An 18919-nucleotide genomic window follows, 5' to 3' on the forward strand; every position below is an offset into this window, starting at 1 on the left:
AAATCATATTCATTCTTAAGAATTAGAAGGCTCATCCAAATTAAAATTTCAATAAGAATATAGTCAGAAAATTGCTTTCTGGGTTCCCTGTCCTTATTAAATAGACTCATTATGAACTTAAGCTATTATGGAACCTGGTATTTTCCTTTCAGGGAGGGAAGGAAGGAAGATGTGATAGGAGGAAGGGTAAGAGGGGAGGAAGGAAGACAGGAAATAGCTAAAAGATTTCTTTACAAATCGTTCTGTTAGTTCAAAAAAAGCATTTAATTTAAATAAAGAATCTGAACTACACTAGGAATTTTACCATGATAATTTACAGTCAGTTATAGAGAGAGATGGGATTTCTAACTATAATTCACTGAATCTGTTAGTAAAAGATAGCAGGCTTCAGAACTTTATCTCATCATAAAAGAGGATTAATATAGCTTCTAACTAAATGTCAAAATAGATTTTCATTACATAGTCTAATTTAATTTTTCAACCACAAGATGTTGACAGAAAAGAGCGAGTTACACTTAGCTGCTTGGTTCAGGTTTTCTGAGCTGGCAATACTGACAGATTTCATACTCTGCTGGCGTAACTGTGTAATAAAACTCAATCAAGAATATCCTCTTCAAACCTTGCTACTCAAAGTGTGATCTATAGGCTAGCAGTTATGGCATCACCTGGAAACCTGTTAGAAATGCAGGGTCTTAGGCCCCACCCCAGACCAGCTTTCAATCAGAATTTGCATTTTAACAAGATTTCTGAGTGATGCGTAGGCACATTCAAGTTTAAGAAGCTCTGTCTTAGAAGACATTCTCCAGGTGTTCTGCCGTCACTGAGGATTGTTCTGCCACCACCTGGAGTGATCAGTAGGTTCCCAGACAACCTAACACTGGGAGTACCGCCCAGCCCCTTCCCTATGCAGCCACTTAAAATGCGTATGTGACAACAATCTGAGCATGATGTTTAGAGTACAATAGACATGCCACATTTTGAGTAGAGTTAATTCACATCTATCTAGTCTTACTTTAGTGGGGCATAAGCTTACAAGCTGTGTGTGTGTGTGTGTATGAGAGAGAGAGAAAATGAAAAAAACAGAGAAAGAAACAGACAAGAGGGCAGAGGTACTTGGGCTCCAAGTTCACCCATTAGCAAAAATTCAAACAGCTACATTTTTAACCCCTGAGTTCCCCAGAATAAAACCCCCACTTTATTGGAAGTGGGGCCTCACTGAAATCCTTCCACCCTAGATTCTGAACCAAATTCCTGAACCATGTTTCCCTAGAATCCCCAAGTTTATTCAGACCTCAGCCCACTCTCAGACACTTCACCAAACTACCTGGGTGCCGTGAGCTCACTTAAACTGTCAGGAACCCCTCATCTTCTCAGAGCCTGACCCTTAAAATCCAACAATGCGATTCCACGCTAATCCCTCAGCTCAGGACCATTCCACAGTGCTACTAGGAAGATTTGGATCTGACAACAGGGCCTGGTGTGTTATACTAAAGAACTACTGTTAGTCACTCAGTCATGTCCGACTATTTACGACCCCATGGACTGTAGCCCACCAGGCTTTTCTGTCGGGGAATTCTCCAGGCAAGAATACTGGAGTGGGTTGCCGTGCCCTCCTCATATTGAACAGCCATGGCCCTAGCTGCTTCATTCCTCCCCTGCTGGGCTCAAGACTCAGCCGTCCTGCTTAGTCTCTCTTGCTTCCCCTCCTGTTCCAATACAGCTGTGTTTTCCATGGGAGGCTTGCAGGCACGAAGACTTGTATGTCCCTCATCTCCTTCAAAGAGCCATCTCCTTCTAAATTTGAAGAGACTGAGGTAACTGGAATTTGGGTCAGTGAAGTTGTTTGTGGGCAGTGGTCATCTTTAGCTGCCACCCTTGGAGGAACAGATATGGAAATAAAAGTTAGGACCAAGGCTGATAAGGTTCAGGCCCGAGAGAGGGCTTGCTATCTGGTAGTAACAGGGGAGATAGAACATGGCAGAAAAAGTGGATAGGAAAGGAAGAAACCAGCATGTGGAAAAAGCAACATCAGAGAGAGCTGTCCTGTTGGTCATCTGAGAGACGTGACATTTCCCTGGTTCTCTTGCCTCTCAGATGATTCCTTCATAGACCTGTTGAAGCTTGCTTTTCATCTGTGTGACCCCAAACTTGGTATCCTTCAAGGTTTTCTCAAAGCTCCATTTTATTCTCTTTACATGCTCTCTCCATCATACATCTCTGTGTTAATATGTGGGTATGTTCAGTCGCTCAGTTGTGTCCAACTTTTTGCCACCCCTACATGACTGTAGCCCACCAGGCTCCCTTGTCCATGGGATCCTCCAGGCAAGAATACTGGAATGGGTTGCCATGCCCTCCTCCGGAGGATCTTCCTGACCCAGGGATCAAAGCCATGTCTCCTCTGTTGACAGGCGAATTCTTTAGCACTGAACCACCTGGAAAGCCCCCTATGTTAATGATCTTACCAAAATAATATCTTTAGAATAGGCATCTCTCCTGAGTCCCAAAATTGCCTCACTAATTGTCTCTGGAATATAGTCACGTGGATGTCTCTCAGAAAAGTCAAATTCAGCACAACACCCTGCTGTGATTATCTTCCCATCCAAAAGGCTCCCTCCTTCACACTTTGTCACAGTGCGTGGTGACACCAGTCACTCCAGAACTGTGATATGCTCAGTATTTCCCTTGCCCTCATTCCATCTCTTCCTCTTTAGCCATTTAACATTTAATTCAGACTCGGCATTTCTCTCCTATGTTAATGCATCCGTCACTTAACTAAACTATCTGAGTCTGATTTCCTGTGACTCCAGTGTCCCTAAGCTTGTAAGGATGTTGCATAAACTATTTTTCTGATGTAGTAAAAACTCATACTCCTTAGCGTGGCCCAAGACTTTCCCATGTCTAAACGCTGCCCACCGTTTCTTCCTACCACTCCCTGGTGTGTGCTACATGCCTAACTTTTCCTAAATGAAAAGTTTTTGGATTTTGTTTCCTAACGTTTCCTAAAAATGTGATTGACTGCAGTCCTAAGGCTCCCCCAGCCTATCCAGTAAGCAGCTAGTCATATTGAAAGAGTCAGTGTAGCTGTGCCCCTTCAGATGATAAAGCTCTCTTTGTTCCTACGTGGAATATTGCGCTTTGAAAAGTATAGTTCTTTTTTTATTTCATCTGAATCACATATGTATATTGTAATTTCCTACAGTGTGGGATCTTTCTTCTTTTTAAGTATTTTTTTTTAACTGGAGAATAATTGCTTTACAATGTTGTATTAATTTCTGCTGTATAACAATATGAATCAGCTTTAAGTATACATATGTCCCCTCCTCTTCGGGGTGGAGGAGAGGAATTAAAGAGCCAAGAGGAACTAAAGAGCCTCTTGATAAGAGTGAAGGAGGAGAGGGAAAGAGCCAGCTTAAGACTAAATATTAAAAAAAAAACTAAGATCATGGCATCCGGTCCCATTACTGCATCAAATAGAGGGGAAAATGTAGAAGTAGTGACAGATTTCCTCTTCTTGGGCTCCAAAATCACTGCGGATGGTGACTGCAGCCATGAAATCAGAAGACAATTACTTCTCGGCAGGAAAGCAATGACAAACCTAGACAGCGTGTTGAAAAGCAGAGACATCACTCTGCCGACAACGGTCCATATAGTCAAGGCTACGGTCTTCCCAGTGGTCATGTGCGCTTTTGATATCTGGACCGTAAAGAAGGCAGAATGCCAAAGAACTGATGCTTTTGAACTATGGTGCTGGAGAAGACTCCTGAAAATCCCTTGGATGGCAAGGAGATCAAACCAGTCAATCTTAAGGGAGATCAATCCTGAATATTCACTGGAAGTACTGATGCTAAAGCTCTAGTATTTTGGTTATCTGATGCAAATAGCTGACTCATTGGAAAAGTCCCTGATGCTGGGAAAGATTGAGGGCAGATGAAGAAGAGGGAATCAGAGGATGAGATGGATGGATGGCATCATTGATGCAATGAACATGAACTTGGGCAAACTCTGGGAGATGGTGAGGGACAGGGAAGCCTGGCGTGCTGCTGTCCAGGAAGTCACAAAGAGTCAGACACGACTGGGTTACTGAATAACAACATGTCTCCTCCATCATGAGCCTGCCTCCCTCCCACCCTTCCACCCCACCCCTCTAGGTCATCTCAGAGCACTGAACTGAACTCCTTTTGTTATACATCAGCTTCCCACTAGCTATCTATTTTACACATGGTAGTATATATATGTCAATGCTGTGCTGTGCTAGTTGCTCAGTCATGTCTGACTCTTTGTGATCCCATGGACTGTAGCCCACCAGGCTCCTCTGTCCATGGGGATTCTCCAGGCAAGAATACTGGAGTGGGTTGCCTTGCCCTCCTCCAGGGGATTTTCCCAATCCAGGGATTGAATCCAGGTCTGCATTGCAGGTGGATTCTTTGCCATCTGAGCCACATGTCAATGCTACTCTCTGGATCTGTCCCACCCTCTCCACAAGTCTGCATTCTCTTTGTCTGCATCTCTATTTCTGTGGGACCCTATCTTAATTTATGTTTGTATTAATATTTGTAGCTCTAAGCACAGTGCCTGGCATAGAGCAGGTGTCAATAAATATTTACTGAGAGAAAACATGAATATGTAGGCATGGAATGGACTTAAGGAAAACAGGGAATTGTCTATTGTTTACTTTTTGATGCCTAAAGTTTATCATGACCACTCCAGGTTTAAAACGAGACACCTCCAATACACAAGACAGCATTGGGCACGTGGACTGAAGGAAAGTTATTAACATCTCTCTTGTGCTGGGGGAAAATCCGTGAGGAAGCAGATCTCCTGAACTATGGGCAATGACAAATATGGGCAAGGGAGGTTCCAAGAGAAGAGGGCAAAATTTTTCTGTGAACAGACATCTGAGTTACAAGTACAAAGGGACATAAAAGAATAAGGAGGCTTACCCTCAGACAGAGATATCAAGGGAACATTTCATGCAAGGATGGGCATGATAAAGGACAGAAAAGATAAGGACCTGTCAGAAGCAGAAGAGATTAGGAAGAGGTGGCAAGAATACAGAGAACTGCGCAAAAGATATCTTCATGACCCAGATAATCACGATGGTGTGATCACTCACCTAAAGCCAGACATCCTGGAATGTGAAGCCAAGTAGACCTTAGGAAGCATTACTGTGAACAAATCTAGTGGAGGTGATGGAATTCCAGCTGAGCTATTTCAAATCCCAAAAGATGGTGCTGTCAAAGTGCTGCACTTAATATGCCAGCAAATTTGCAAAACTCAGCAGTGGCCATAGGACTGGAAAAGGTGTTTTCATCCCAATCACAAAGAATGTCAATGCCAAAGAATGTTCAAATTATCATACAGTTGCACTCATTTCACATGCTAGCAAGGTAATGCTCAAAATCCTTCAAGCTATGCCTCAGCAGTACGTGAACCAAGAACTTCCAGATGTACAAGGTGGGTTTCAAAGAGGCAGAAAAACCAGGGATCAAATTGCCAACATTCACTGGGTCATAGAGAAAGCAAGGAAATTCCAGAAAAACATCTACTTTTGTTTCATTAACTAGCTAAAGCCTTGACTGTGTGGATCACAACAAACTGTGGAAAATTCTTCAAGAGATGGGAATACTGACTACCTTACCTATCTCCTGAGAAACCTGTATGCATGTCTAGAAGCAACAGTTAGAACTGGACATGGAACAATGGACTGGTTCCAAATTGGGAAAGGACTATCTCAAGGCTGTATATTGTCACCCTGCTTGTTTAACTCATATGCAGAGTACATCATGAGAAATGCTGGGCCAGATGAATCACAAGCTGGAATTAAGATTGCCAGGAGAAATAACAACCTCAGAAATGCAGGTGATACCACTCTAATGACAGAAAGCAAAGAGGAACTAAAGAGCCTCTTGATGAAGGTGAAAGAAGAGAGTGAAAACACTGGTTTAAAACTCAACATTCAGAAAACTGAGATTTGTGTGACTAAGCACACACAGCACACAAGCCATGTAGGATTTTGTCTTTGGGCTTCCCTGGTCGCTCGGAGGGTAAAGAGTTTGCCCTCAATGCGGAAGACCCTGAATCAATCCCTGGGTGGGGAAGATCCCCTGGAGAAGGAAATGGCAACCCACTCCAGGATTCTTGCCTGGGAAATCCTATGGATGGAGGAGCCAGGCAGACTATAGTCCATGGGGTCACAAAGAGTTGGACATGACTGAGTGACTTCACTTTCTTTCTTTCTTTACCACTCTAATGGCAGAATGCAAAGAGGAACTAAAGAGCCTCTCGATGACAGTGAAAGAAGACAGGGAAAAAACTGGCTTAAAATTCAATATTCAAAAAACTAAGATCATGGCATCCAGTCCAATCACTTCATGGGACAATAGAAAGGGAAAAAGTGAAAACAGTGACACACTTTATTTTCTTGGGCTCTAAAATCACGGCAGATGGTGACTGCAACCATGAAATTAAAAGATGCTTGCTCCTTGGAAGGAAAGCTATGACAAAGCAGACACATCACTTTGCTGACAAAGGTCCATATAGACAAAGCTATGGTTTTTCCAGTAGTCCTGTATGGATGTAAAAGTTGAACCATAAAGGTTGAGCATCAAAGAATTTGTGCTTTCAAATTGTGGTGCTGGAGAAGATTCTTGAGAGTCCTTTGGACAGCAAGGAGATCAAACCAGTCAGTCCTACAGGAAATCAACCCTGAATATTCATTGGAAGAACTGATATCGAAGCTGAAGCTCCAATACTTTGGCTACTTGATGCAAAGAGCCGACTCATTGAAAAAACCCTGATACTGGGAAAGATTGAAGGCAGGAGGAGAAGGGGGTGACAAAGAATGAGATGGTTGGTTGGCATCACTGATTCAATGGGCATGAGTTTGAGCAAACACAGGCAGATAATGAAGGACAGGGAAGCCTGGTGTGCTGCAGTCCATGAGGTCACAAAGAGTCAGACATGGCTTACTGACTGAACAACAACAACCCTCAGACAAATGTTTCTCTTTTCACTTCAGTTCCCATACGGGAGACCTTCTAATGTTGTTTACAAGTCATACTACCATCTCACTTCAAAAAATATCCCTAGCCTGTGCACATCACTTACCTCATTTAGCTGAGTTCTCTACTATGTAAAACAAGGAGTTCCCCCAAATAGGATTGAAAAGCCATTTAGAAGTTCTGTTTGTGAGAAATTATCTAGTGAAGTTATGAAATCCAGGGTTTTTTTAAAGACAGTTAACCTGGCTTAAAAAAAAAAAAAAGTTTCTGGTCTTACATTGAGATCTTTAATCCATTTTGAGTTTATTTTTGTGTATGGTGTTAGAAAGTGTTAATCCCACTGCTGGGCATACACACTGAGGAAACCAGAAGGGAAAGAGACACGTGTACCCCAATGTTCATCGCAGCACTGTTTATAATAGCCAGGACATGGAAGCAACCTAGATGTCCATCAGCAGATGAATGGATAAGAAAGCTATGGTACATATATACAATGGAGTATTACTCAGCCATTAAAAAGAATACATTTGAATCAGTTCTAATGAGGTGGATGAAACTGGAACCTATTATACAGAGTGAAGTAAGCCAGAAGGAAAAATACCAATACAGTATACTAACGCATATATATGGAATTTAGAAAGATGGTAACAATAACCCTGTGTACGAGACAGCAAAAGAGACACTGATGTATAGAACAGTCTTATGGACTCTGTGGGAGAGGGAGAGGGTGGGAAGATTTGGGAGAATGGCATTGAAACATGTAAAATATCATGTATGAAACGAGATGCCAGTCCAGGTTCAATGCACGATACTGGATGCTTGGGGCTAGAGCACTGGGACGACCCAGAGGGATGGTATGGGGAGGGAGGAGGGAGGAGGGTTCAGGATGGGGAACACATGTATACCTGTGGCGGATTCATTTTGATATTTGGCAAAACTAATACAATTATGTAAAGTTTAAAAATAAAATAAAATTTAAAAAAATAGTCTGATGGTATTTGTAGTGTGGTTTAAGGCAAGAGTCTGTTTATAGGGCAGTGGAAAGGGTTTATCCTGCCTCACCCTCATTCTGCTCTATGGTTTTTATTCTATAAACTGAGAGACTCAAAGTTGCTTAAAAGTGCTTTGGCGGCAAGTACTGTCGATATGGACATTGATCCCAAAACAAGGATTCATTTCAGTCAACCCACTAAAATTTCATTTGACTCAATGAAAATTTTTTTCAGTGGAGCTATGAAAGTGTTTTTGCCCATTTCCTAAACTGTTACCAGTTGGAAACTGAATTAGTTTCCATAAAGATTTATCAACACTTCCAAAATCACTTAACGGCTGAAAGCCATGTAGTAACTTTTCCCATGTCTGAATAAAACGTGAAGTGTGTAGAAGTGACAGCTATTAAAGAGCAATGTGATTAGATTTGGGTCCTTTCCACCCAGACCTTTCTGTGTCTACTTTAGGGCCCACAGCTCTGCCACTCACCCATGTCCGCTGCCCCTAATGAATGATGCAAGCTGCAAGCTTGCTGAAGCCTTGGAGTGCAGTCTTTATACTATTAACGTATTGACATTCAGTTAAATGTTAATATAGCCCCCTGCTAATTATTGGCAGTAATTATTACCCCCTCTATTATGTGCGCATGCTCAGTCATGTCCAACTCTTTACAACCCCATGGACTGTAGCTCACCAGGCTCCTCTGCCCATGGGATTTTCCAGGCAAGAATATTGAACTGGGTTGCCATTTCCTCCTCAAGGGATCTTCCTGACCCATGGATGGAGCCTGCATTTCTTGCATCTCCTGCATTGGCAAGCAGATTCTTTACCACTGCGCCACCTGGGAAGCCCACCCTTTTTATTACAAGATATGATTATGCCTCAAGTGCCAATAACCTGAAAATTATCTGAATAAGAGTTGAAATAGGTTTATGTCTACTTTTATACCTGAACATAGGTAGGTCAGGTGTTCCAGGGTTCTTTTTTTTTTTTAAGATATTTAATTTTATTTTATTTTTAAACTTTACATAACTGTATTAGTTTTGCCAAATATCGAAATGAATCCGCCACAGGTATACATGTGTTCCCCATCCTGAACCCTCCTCCCTCCTCCCTCCCCATACCATCCCTCTGGGTCGTCCCACTGCACCAGCCCCAAGCATCCAGTATCGTGTATCGAACCTGGACTGGCATCTCGTTTCATACATGATATTTTACATGTTTCAATGTCATTCTCTCAAATCTTCCCACCCTCTCCCTCTCCCACAGAGTCCATAAGACTGTTCTATACATCAGCTGTCTCGTACACCGGGTTATTGTTACCATCTTTCTAAATTCCATATATATGTGTTAGTATACTGTATTTATGTTTTTCCTTCTGGCTTCCAGGGTTCTTTTTAATAGAGTCTCATTATTAAGATCTGACTTCCATGGATCTAGAAAATCACTTCCTTTAATTTCATTCCTTCAGGCTCATTTCCAGTTCCTGACCCTTCAGTTCAGTTCAGACCAGTTGTTCAGTCGTGTCCGACTCTTTGTGACCCCATGAATCACAGCACGCCAGGCCTCCCTGTCCATCACCAACTCCTGGAATTCACCCAGACTCACATCCATCGAGTCAGTGATGCCATCCAGCCATCTCATCCTCTGTCGTCCCCTTCTCCTCTTGCCCCCAATCCCTCCCAGCATCAGAGTCTTTTCCAATGAGTCAACTCTTCTCATGAGGTGGCCAAAGTACTGGAGTTTCAGCTTTAGCAGCATTCCTTCCAAAGAAATCCCAGGGCTGATCTCCTTCAGAATGGACTGGTTGGATCTCCTTGCAGTCCAAGGGACTCTCAAGAGTCTTCTCCAACACCACAGTTCAAAAGCATCAATTCTTCGGTGCTCAGCCTTCTTCACAGTTCAACTCTCACATCCATACATGACCACAGGAAAAACCATAGCCTTGACTAGACGAAACTTTGTTGGCAAAGTAATGTCTCTGCTTTTGAATATGCTATCTAGGTTGGTCATAACTTTCTTTCCAAGGAGTAAGCATCTTTTAATTTCATGGCTGCAGTCACCATCTGCAGTGATTTTTGGAGCCCCAAAAAATAAAGTCTGACACTGTTTCCACTGTTTCCCCATCTATTTCCCATGAAGTGATAGGACCGGATGCCATGATCTTTGTTTTCTGAATGTTGAGCTTTAAGCCAACTTTTTCACTCTCCTCTTTCACTTTCATCAAGAGGCTTTGTAGTTCCTCTTTACTTTCTGCCATAAGGGTGGTGTCATCTGCATATCTGAGGTTATTGATATTTCTCCTGGCAATCTTGATTCCAGCTTGTGCTTCTTCCAGTCCAGCGTTTCTTATGATGTACTCTGCATATAAGTTAAATAAGCAGGGTGGCAATATACAGCCTTGACGTACTCCTTTTCCTATTTGGAACCAGTCTGTTGTTCGATGTCCAGTTCTAACTGTTGCTTTCTGACCTGCATACAAATTTCTCAAGAGGCAGGTCAGGTGGTCTGGTGTTCCCATCTCTTGAAGAATTTTCCACAGTTTATTGTGATCCACACAGTCAAAGGCTTTGGCATAGTCAATAAAGCAGAAATAGATGTTTTTCTGGAACTCTCTTCCTTTTTCCATGATCCAGTGGATGTTGGCAATTTGATCTCTGGTTCCTCTGCCTTTTCTAAAACCAGCTTGAACATCGGGAAGTTCATGGTTCACATATTGCTGAAGCCTGGCTTGGAGAATTTTGAGCATTACTTGACTAGTGTGTGAGATGAGTGCAATTGTGCAGTAGTTTGAGCATTCTTTGGCATTGCCTTTCTTTGGGATTGGAATGAAAACTGCCCTTTTCCAGTCCTGTGGCCACTGCTGAGTTTTCCAAATTTGCTGACATATTGAGTGCAGCACTTTCACAGCATCATCTTCCAGGATTTGAAATAGCTCAACTGGAATTCCATCACCTCCACTAACTTTGTTCGTAGTGATGCTTTCTAAGGCCCACTTGACTTCACATTCCAGGATGTCTGGCTCTAGGTCAGTGATCCTGACCCTTACTCTACATGAAAAACACTAGACTAGGCAGAGTGTCTTCTTAAAACTGCTTTGATAGAATGGTTCAGTCTGCTTTTCTCCGGCTTCCTTAATTTACAAGGAAAACAAGGGGAAACCTGTGAATCTGAACTCAACTAAGGTAGGAATTGAACAAGTAGGTGCTGTCAACATTTAAAGACAGCATTTCTTGGAGGAATTAGGGATGATTACTCAGAGTGCAACCTTTTTCATATGTCTTCAGACAGTGAACTTCTCTGTATGCACCGAGACCATATGTACTGGAGTATAGTGGAAGAAATACTAAAACAAAACAAACAAACAAAAAAGTGCATTTGAATAGCAGACCAGTCCTTGAATTCTATCTCGTGTGTGCTATGCTAAGTTGCTTCAGTCGTATCCGACTCTTTGCGACCTTATGGACTGTAGCCTGCCAGGCTCCTCTGTCCGTGGGATTCTCCAGGAAAGAATACTGGAGTGGGTTGCCATGCCCTTTGCCAGGGGATCTTCCTGACCCAGGGATCGAACCTGTGTCTCTTATGTCTCCTGAACTGGCAGCTGGGTTCTTTACAACTAGCACCACCTATTTCAGTTACCTGATACTGTAACACTCTTCCCAGGCAAGCTCTATGTCAAGCCATGGATGCCGCTGTTCTGTGCACAGAGATTGCCCAGGACGATGTGGATCTGCTCTTGTTTTGAGAGCCTGCCTGCTTCCTGGACCTTAGCTTTGTTTTCTTTCCCCACTTCTGTGCTTTGTTTGAATGCACTCATCTTGCTTTCTAGAACCTGAGCTTTAAGAAAGTCTTTCCATTTTTGCCCAGTTCTGTTTCCAGAGACCCAAGCCCTGGCACCCACTCTGATAGCTGTCTTTCTAGATAAGCCAGTCCAGTCTCCTTATAAGGGGATATGAAAGAGTCAGGGCTGTAGTCACTCACCTTGAGCAAGTGCTTAACACTTTGGAAAGCATTGCCTCATCTCTAAATGAAATAAATCATCCTACCTACCAGTATTTTCTTCTGAGGATCAATAAACTTAGAGTATGTAAACCTATAATATAAAGTACTTAAGTAGCCAGGACAAAACCTTGGTAAAATAGCATCACCTCCTAACTAACTGGTACATATTCTTGGTAACAGAGTATTGGCTGCTATTTTTAGTCAGGACGCTTTAGATATAATTAAAGCTGATATCTCAGTACTTTGTGCTAGTAATAAAACATCAACTGGGATTGACTAAATTTACAGAGTAATGTGGGCTACAAGTAACTTACAGTGCTACTGATTTTTTAAAAATCAGCATGGTTAGACTTTGGGTAGTAGTTTTCATTCTGTCCTCCCTGAAGAATGAGTGATAATCTTTACCCACTTGTGGCCAAGAAAATTGTTGCTAGTGCGGTCAGTACTGTTTCTTATCTATTCTCTTGACCTGGTTCCTGCACATCCTTTTCTTCCGTGCCCTAGTTAGCACTTGTATCACATTAAGGGGACCTGGGCTGGCACTTCCTTTTATTAAGACAATTTATTCTAAATACAGAGGCTTCTCAGTTTTTCACTCAAACCTCAGTCTCCATTAACAAAGGTCCCAGTGTTCTTCAGTTACACTGCAAAATTATTCTAACCAGATTTGTACTGCTCCAGGAATGCTCTGTCTTTGTGGTTCTCCCTGTCCCTGAGGTCTGTCTGTGATCTGCCTAGACCTCTTTTGACATTTTGTCTCTGAGTTTTGCTGTAGTGATCTTACTTGCTAAGAATAAATTCCAGATAAGGCCTCTGATAAAAATCGTATCTCCATGGTGTTTATACTTTTTAAATTAAGATATATATATATATATATATATATATCTCTTAGCTATCATGTTGCATTCTGTATTATTTCCTTTTGCACCATACAAGCTTTACTGATATCTACTTCACTTCAGTGCTACTTGGAAAATGTATTTTGTAAATTTGTAAAGACACACACAAGCACAATTTACTTTTTGGCCATTTATCAAAAGACACATATATAGGAGTTAAAATTTTCTATTTGCATATGCTTAAGCCAGCATATGATAATATAAATGATAGATAAGATATACAATTATTGATATATAGAGAGATAAATGTTGGTATTTATACAAGATGCATATTTTTCTCCTTGTGCTTACTTATTTCACCTTCTTGAATACAGTTAGCAATTGACCTGAATGCCCTTTATCTGCTTATCTGTGTGTGTGTGGCTTTTTGATTCCTAATGTAGGCTGCTGTCTATGGGGTCACACAGAGTCGGACACAACTGAAGTGACTTAGCAGCAGCAGCAGCAGGCTCCAGAAGAATAGGATTCTCTGGTTGTATATGGTAACTTAAGACAACAACAGAAGATCTTCAGCTTGCGGGTCCGAAGCGCAGTCCTAACTGCGCGGCGGAAGCTAGTCCTCTCTGTGTCCAGTCCACGTCCTTCCCTGGGCGGGGCTGCAAAAAAAAAAAAAAGACAACATTTGGGGAGTGGAAATAACTTTAGTGACAATCTAATTGGGCCCTTTCATTTCAATAACAAAGAAGCTGTAAAATATACAAGGGCAGTTCCATGAACAGTTTCCTGTCTCATAAATCCCTGTATGGTTTCTAAAACTGGTTTTTAAAAAGTCTGCTGATTTTTATGTGAAGCAATGAAAAGGGTAAGAAATAGCTCTACAATCCACCAAATATGTGTGTGTGTGTGTACATGTGTGTGCATATGTGTGTATATATATACTTGAGATACATAGATATGAGACAGAGCTGAAATTATTTTTGTGTTGAATTAGTACTACCAATATTTTGGACAGTAATAAAAAAGATGAGTCTAAGATTGATTTTTTTTTTCACTTTCATCCACAGATCTAACGAGTTCCTTATGAACAACATGTGGTTTTAAAACCAAAATAGTTTTTCAAGTTTCTATAAACAGAGGAAATTTACTTTACTGGGTCAATATACTATGCAACTGTTATAAACAAAGCTTTTCAGTATGTACCCAAAATAGAACATCCGAGCTGCCTGCTGGACTTCCAATGCATAGATATGAGATGAAACTGAAATTTTGTATTTCTAGTATTATTCATTGTATTTTACTAATTCAAATTAGAATGACTTTCCCAACGTTTCTTTGGGATTTTAAACAATTCAGGAAACTTTGCTGAATTAAATTCTTTTCTTATTTTGCACCATTGTCCTCACAAAGCCATGTAGCCTCTTTCCACTGTTTGCATTCCTATTTACTGATGATATTTTAGTGTCTAATGTTCTCTTGCCTCTTTTTTATTTTATTTTATTTTTAAACTTTACATAATTGTATTAGTTTTGCCAAATATCAAAATGAATCTGCCACAGGTATACATGTGTTCCCCATCCTGAACCCTCCTCCCTCCTCCCTCCCCATACTTATCTAGTCTACCAAGACTAGTCTGTGTTTTTCCAGTTTGCTCTGATTAAAAATAGGAAACAAAGCAAAAGAAAGATAAATGTAGGATTAAACTAAGTTTATTTCCCTTAGTCATACAGCCAAAGATTTTGCTCTCCTGAAAGCATCACTGTTGTATCATATAACTTCTGCTATATTCACAACATATTCTGTACGTTGCTTTGAAATTGTTTTCTGGTTTGAACTTTGTGCGTGTTGTCTGCTTAAATAGATCGCCAGCTATTCAAGAATAAGAGCACATCTTCAACTTCTTTAGTGTCTGCAGAGTGAGTACTTGGGACATGTGTATATAAATGTTTGTTGTGTGATAAAACTTTACCCAAGATTAACCAATTTTACACTGTTTATTCACCATGTCTCTTTCTAAAATGCTTAGGAACTCGGCTTTTCAAGATGAGGTCATGCGTATGAAAGGCTTCAGATAAGATCCTGCTGTATAGCCCATTTACATGGCCTCTGACCTCCAACAATAGAAGAGAGTGATGCTGTAAGCTATCTGTGTGTCTTGTGAACCTTTGATATCTTTCATGGATCAGTTGTTAAATCATTCCTCTGCACAAATCCAATCTTCCAGATCAGATTTCTCATGAGATAAAATGTTGTCACATAATAACTATGTGCTCTGAGGAGAGAAGGGTTTTATACCAGCTCCTTTATACCCTGCAACAAAAGAAGCAATTGTTTCTTCTTCTGAACTGAAGCATGAAATAGACCTAGTTTAAAAAGTTATAAAGTATCAATAGTTTCAGGAGTTGTAAAAAGACTTGGTATAAATGAAATTTCTCAAAATTGTCCCTCTACATCAGAAAATTTGCCCCAAACAATCCAGTCGGAAGAAACTTGTCTGTTGGATTTCTCTGTTAGACACCATTTTGTGTGGCATTTGGTACCTATTGGCTCAAGTAGTTATTTCTTGATCTGTTAATTTCCTAAAGGAGACATGGGACATTGCCAGAGGGAAGGAAAAATAGGCGATGTTTGGGATGGGCTAGAAGAAAGTTATTTTGAGACCAAACATGGAAGGTATTAAGCCCCAGGCAAGAAATTCTAATTTAATTCAGTTGAGTTGGGGGAGGAGCCTTTAGGGGTCACCAAGAGGGAAATTACATATTCATAGCTATAGAAAAAAAAATACATATCTGCTTATGTATGTTGATATATTGAAAGGTGTCAAGGGGATAAAAGTATCAAGAGGATAAAGATCCCAAATCTGTCTGCCATGGTATGCATAGCATCTCTTAGTTATACGTAACAGGTGTTCAATAAATATTTGTTGGATGAGTGAATAAACCGAAGCAAGTAGAGATAGAAAATACCACTTATTCACTTAGACAAACTTCCACATGAATCATTGACACTGAACTCAGATTTCTATACATAGTTTATTTCTATTGGTAATTGAAATACTGAGGGCAGAAGGAGAAGGGGTGACGGAGGAGATGGTTGGATGGCATCGTCCACTCAATGGACATAAGTTTGAGCCATCTCTAGGAGACAGTGAAGGACAGGGAAGCCTGGCATGCTACAGTCCGTGGGGTAGCAAAGACTCAGACATGACTGAGTGACTGAACAATGACAATTTATTTCTATATAGATTGCATCATTAATGATGATGTTAAAAGAGAAGGATGGAGAAAAGGCTATATTTTTTTCAGTATTGATTATGTATTAAATACTATATTAGAGTGCTTTACTCACATTCACTTGTTTTCCCCAACCAACCACAGAAAGCTTAAACGATTAAAAACCAAGTGTGTAAAACCAACAGACCATATAAGGTTTTGACTGGCAGTTGTGGCCAACACCTTCGATGCCCCACCCGTTGGGCCAGCTGAGCTCCCAGAGCATCCCCCAACACACTGCAGTTTCAGAAAGTTGGCAGCTTCCTTGCCAACACCTGCATCCTTCACTCCTCCTGAGGACTTCTTTGGCACCTGGAAATGTGCTTATCTGCAAACAGGTGCAACCCGTAAGTGTGGCAAGGTTAGGCCTCCACCAGTGGAGGGTGAGTCCTTGGATAAACATTCCAGGGTGGGGATTCTGAGGTATGTTTTCCAGTTTCTCAATAGACTTCAGGACCCATATAATGAAGAGAACATTATTCCATTTTTTTTAAAAAAACAATCTGATCATTGATATTTATATTCAAGCATCAGGATATTTGGACTATTATTACATATCAGGATAAAAGAGCTTCTTGTTTCACGTTGGGACCTTTATTACTGTAGGAAAAAATCTCTTATGTCTTAGTTCAGATCCCCCAGGAGCAGATCTTAAGATAAGCACTTGGGGGCAGTCATTGTATTGGGAGAAAGGTAGCACTTTAGAAGACTGGGTTAGAGGGAGGCAGGAAGAGATGACAAACGTTTTCTTTATGCATCACTAATTGTTTTACATGTTACAAGCTTTACTCTATTGATTTAAAAATATCTATTAAAGAAAAAGTTTAAAAGTTAAAAAAAAAATCTTGAAAATTACTTGTCGGACATGTCTATCAGACCTATCTCTAGAACCCAGCCAGCATTATCTGAACACATTCTCCTCTCCTTCCCTGTTCCAATTCTTTTTCTGGTTGCTTTTTTTCTTTCCTTTATTTTTTCTTGATGCTACCGTTTTCTGGCCTAAAAACATGCATCAGATTTTACTTCCTCATATGAACTGCACCTGACAATTTGTGTCAATTTTTTCCCAGTCTGTTATATCAGTTCTTTCATTTTCCCTGTTCTACACTCTACCCAAACTAAGGTCCCAATGCTGCTCTTTATATCTACATCATTTGTTACCAACCAGCTCTTCCTTCTTTCCGCCAGATATACAACATTCACATTGGACTATATTCTCTGGTTCTCTATTGGACTGTATCCTCTGGTTCTAAATTGTAGCATCTCTCTCCTAATAAATTAAAATCTGACTGAGAGCAGAACCCATGTTTTATAGTGATCTTTGAGTCTGCCAAATGACACCGTTTTGTGTAAAATAATTCATGAACAAAAACTTGTGAAAATCCAGATTTCTCTCATCTGGTTATGAGATGAGAGAAATCTGGATATGAGATGTCTCTCAGTTTATTACCGTAAAGATGTAAGAAGCCCAAATCATATCAAGAGCCATTCAAAAAACTTCTGATTGTACACCTGCTGTTTGTCAGGCAGCAGGTCAGGCGAACTGCGTAACAACACAACACGCATGTTCTGCTTTTGTGCTCTAGAGAGAAAGACAAAGTGAAAACAGAAAGGCATCTGTGACTATAAAGAGCTCTGAAGAGAACAAACAGCATGGTCTGCCATGCGGTAACCTATTTTAAGTGGGTGAGCAGGAACATTGTCTGTGAGAAGGAGACCTTTTAGCTGAGATTGAAGAAAGAGAGGAAGCATATGAAAAGTCAGAGGTTGTGTGTCCAGGCAGAGGGGACAATATCGGTAAAGGCCCAGAAGGTGGAAAAAAAAAAAAGAATCTTGATGCACTTAAGGAAATTAAGGATTACTTCACCCAATCATGTGGGTGAAGAAAGTGAATCTGGGGCCTGTGACCCAGTGAGTCACAGGCAGTGTAGTCAGAGATCAGATCTGAGGCCAGTCCTTGGAGGCCTTGTTAAATGTGGTTTATACTAGAAGAGGATGGAAAACTACTTAAAAGATTTAAGCAAGGGAGTAGCATGCATGCTTTGATTTAGAATTTAAAAATTTCACTTTAGTTTCTGTGTAGAAAATTGATGATGTGGGGAGGGACAAATAGGGAGATCAGGTCTCTGGTTATGGAACAGCTCAGATGAGATTACTGTACTTGGAAGAGGGTGATAGCAGGGCAGAAGGAGCTCATCAAACAGATGAGCTGGAGATACTTTCTGAAGGTTGATAATAGGACTTAATTACTGATGGATTAAATGTAGGGAATAGAAGAAGAGAGGGAGGATTCAAGAATTACTTTCCTTATTTCTAGACTGAACTGCTGGGCAGATACTGTTTTCAGGAAAAACTGGGTAGAGAAATAGTTGAAATATGGTTTACAATTCGGTGTTAGATAGTTATGTGTACCATGTCCATTAGACATCCAAGCAGAGATGTCAAGTAGGCAGTAAGACTCTGGAGCTTAGAGAGAGGTCTAGGCTGGAGACATGAATTTGGGGATCTTGATGGTATTTAGTGGGATTATTTAGCTGGTATTTAAAGATACAGGAAATGGGTTAGAGCTCTTAAAGAAGAAGGAGGGAAACAGAGGTTAGAATGGAGCCCAGGGGCTTCGCAATACGTAGGGGGGAGAGAAAAAAGCCAGAAAAGGAAACTCAAAAGTGGTCAGAGAGAAGGAGGGAAAGAGCTCAAAAAAGTGTCATGAGAAGAGAGTCTTTCAAGAAGGAGAAATAGTCTTGGTAACAGCTGAGAAACTGGGTGAATCTATATAGGAATCTTCTCTACTGGGGAGGATTTCTTACCAGGGGTAAAA

This window comes from Bos mutus, chromosome 2, assembly GCF_027580195.1.
Source record: "Bos mutus isolate GX-2022 chromosome 2, NWIPB_WYAK_1.1, whole genome shotgun sequence".
Lineage (NCBI taxonomy): Eukaryota > Metazoa > Chordata > Mammalia > Artiodactyla > Bovidae > Bos > Bos mutus.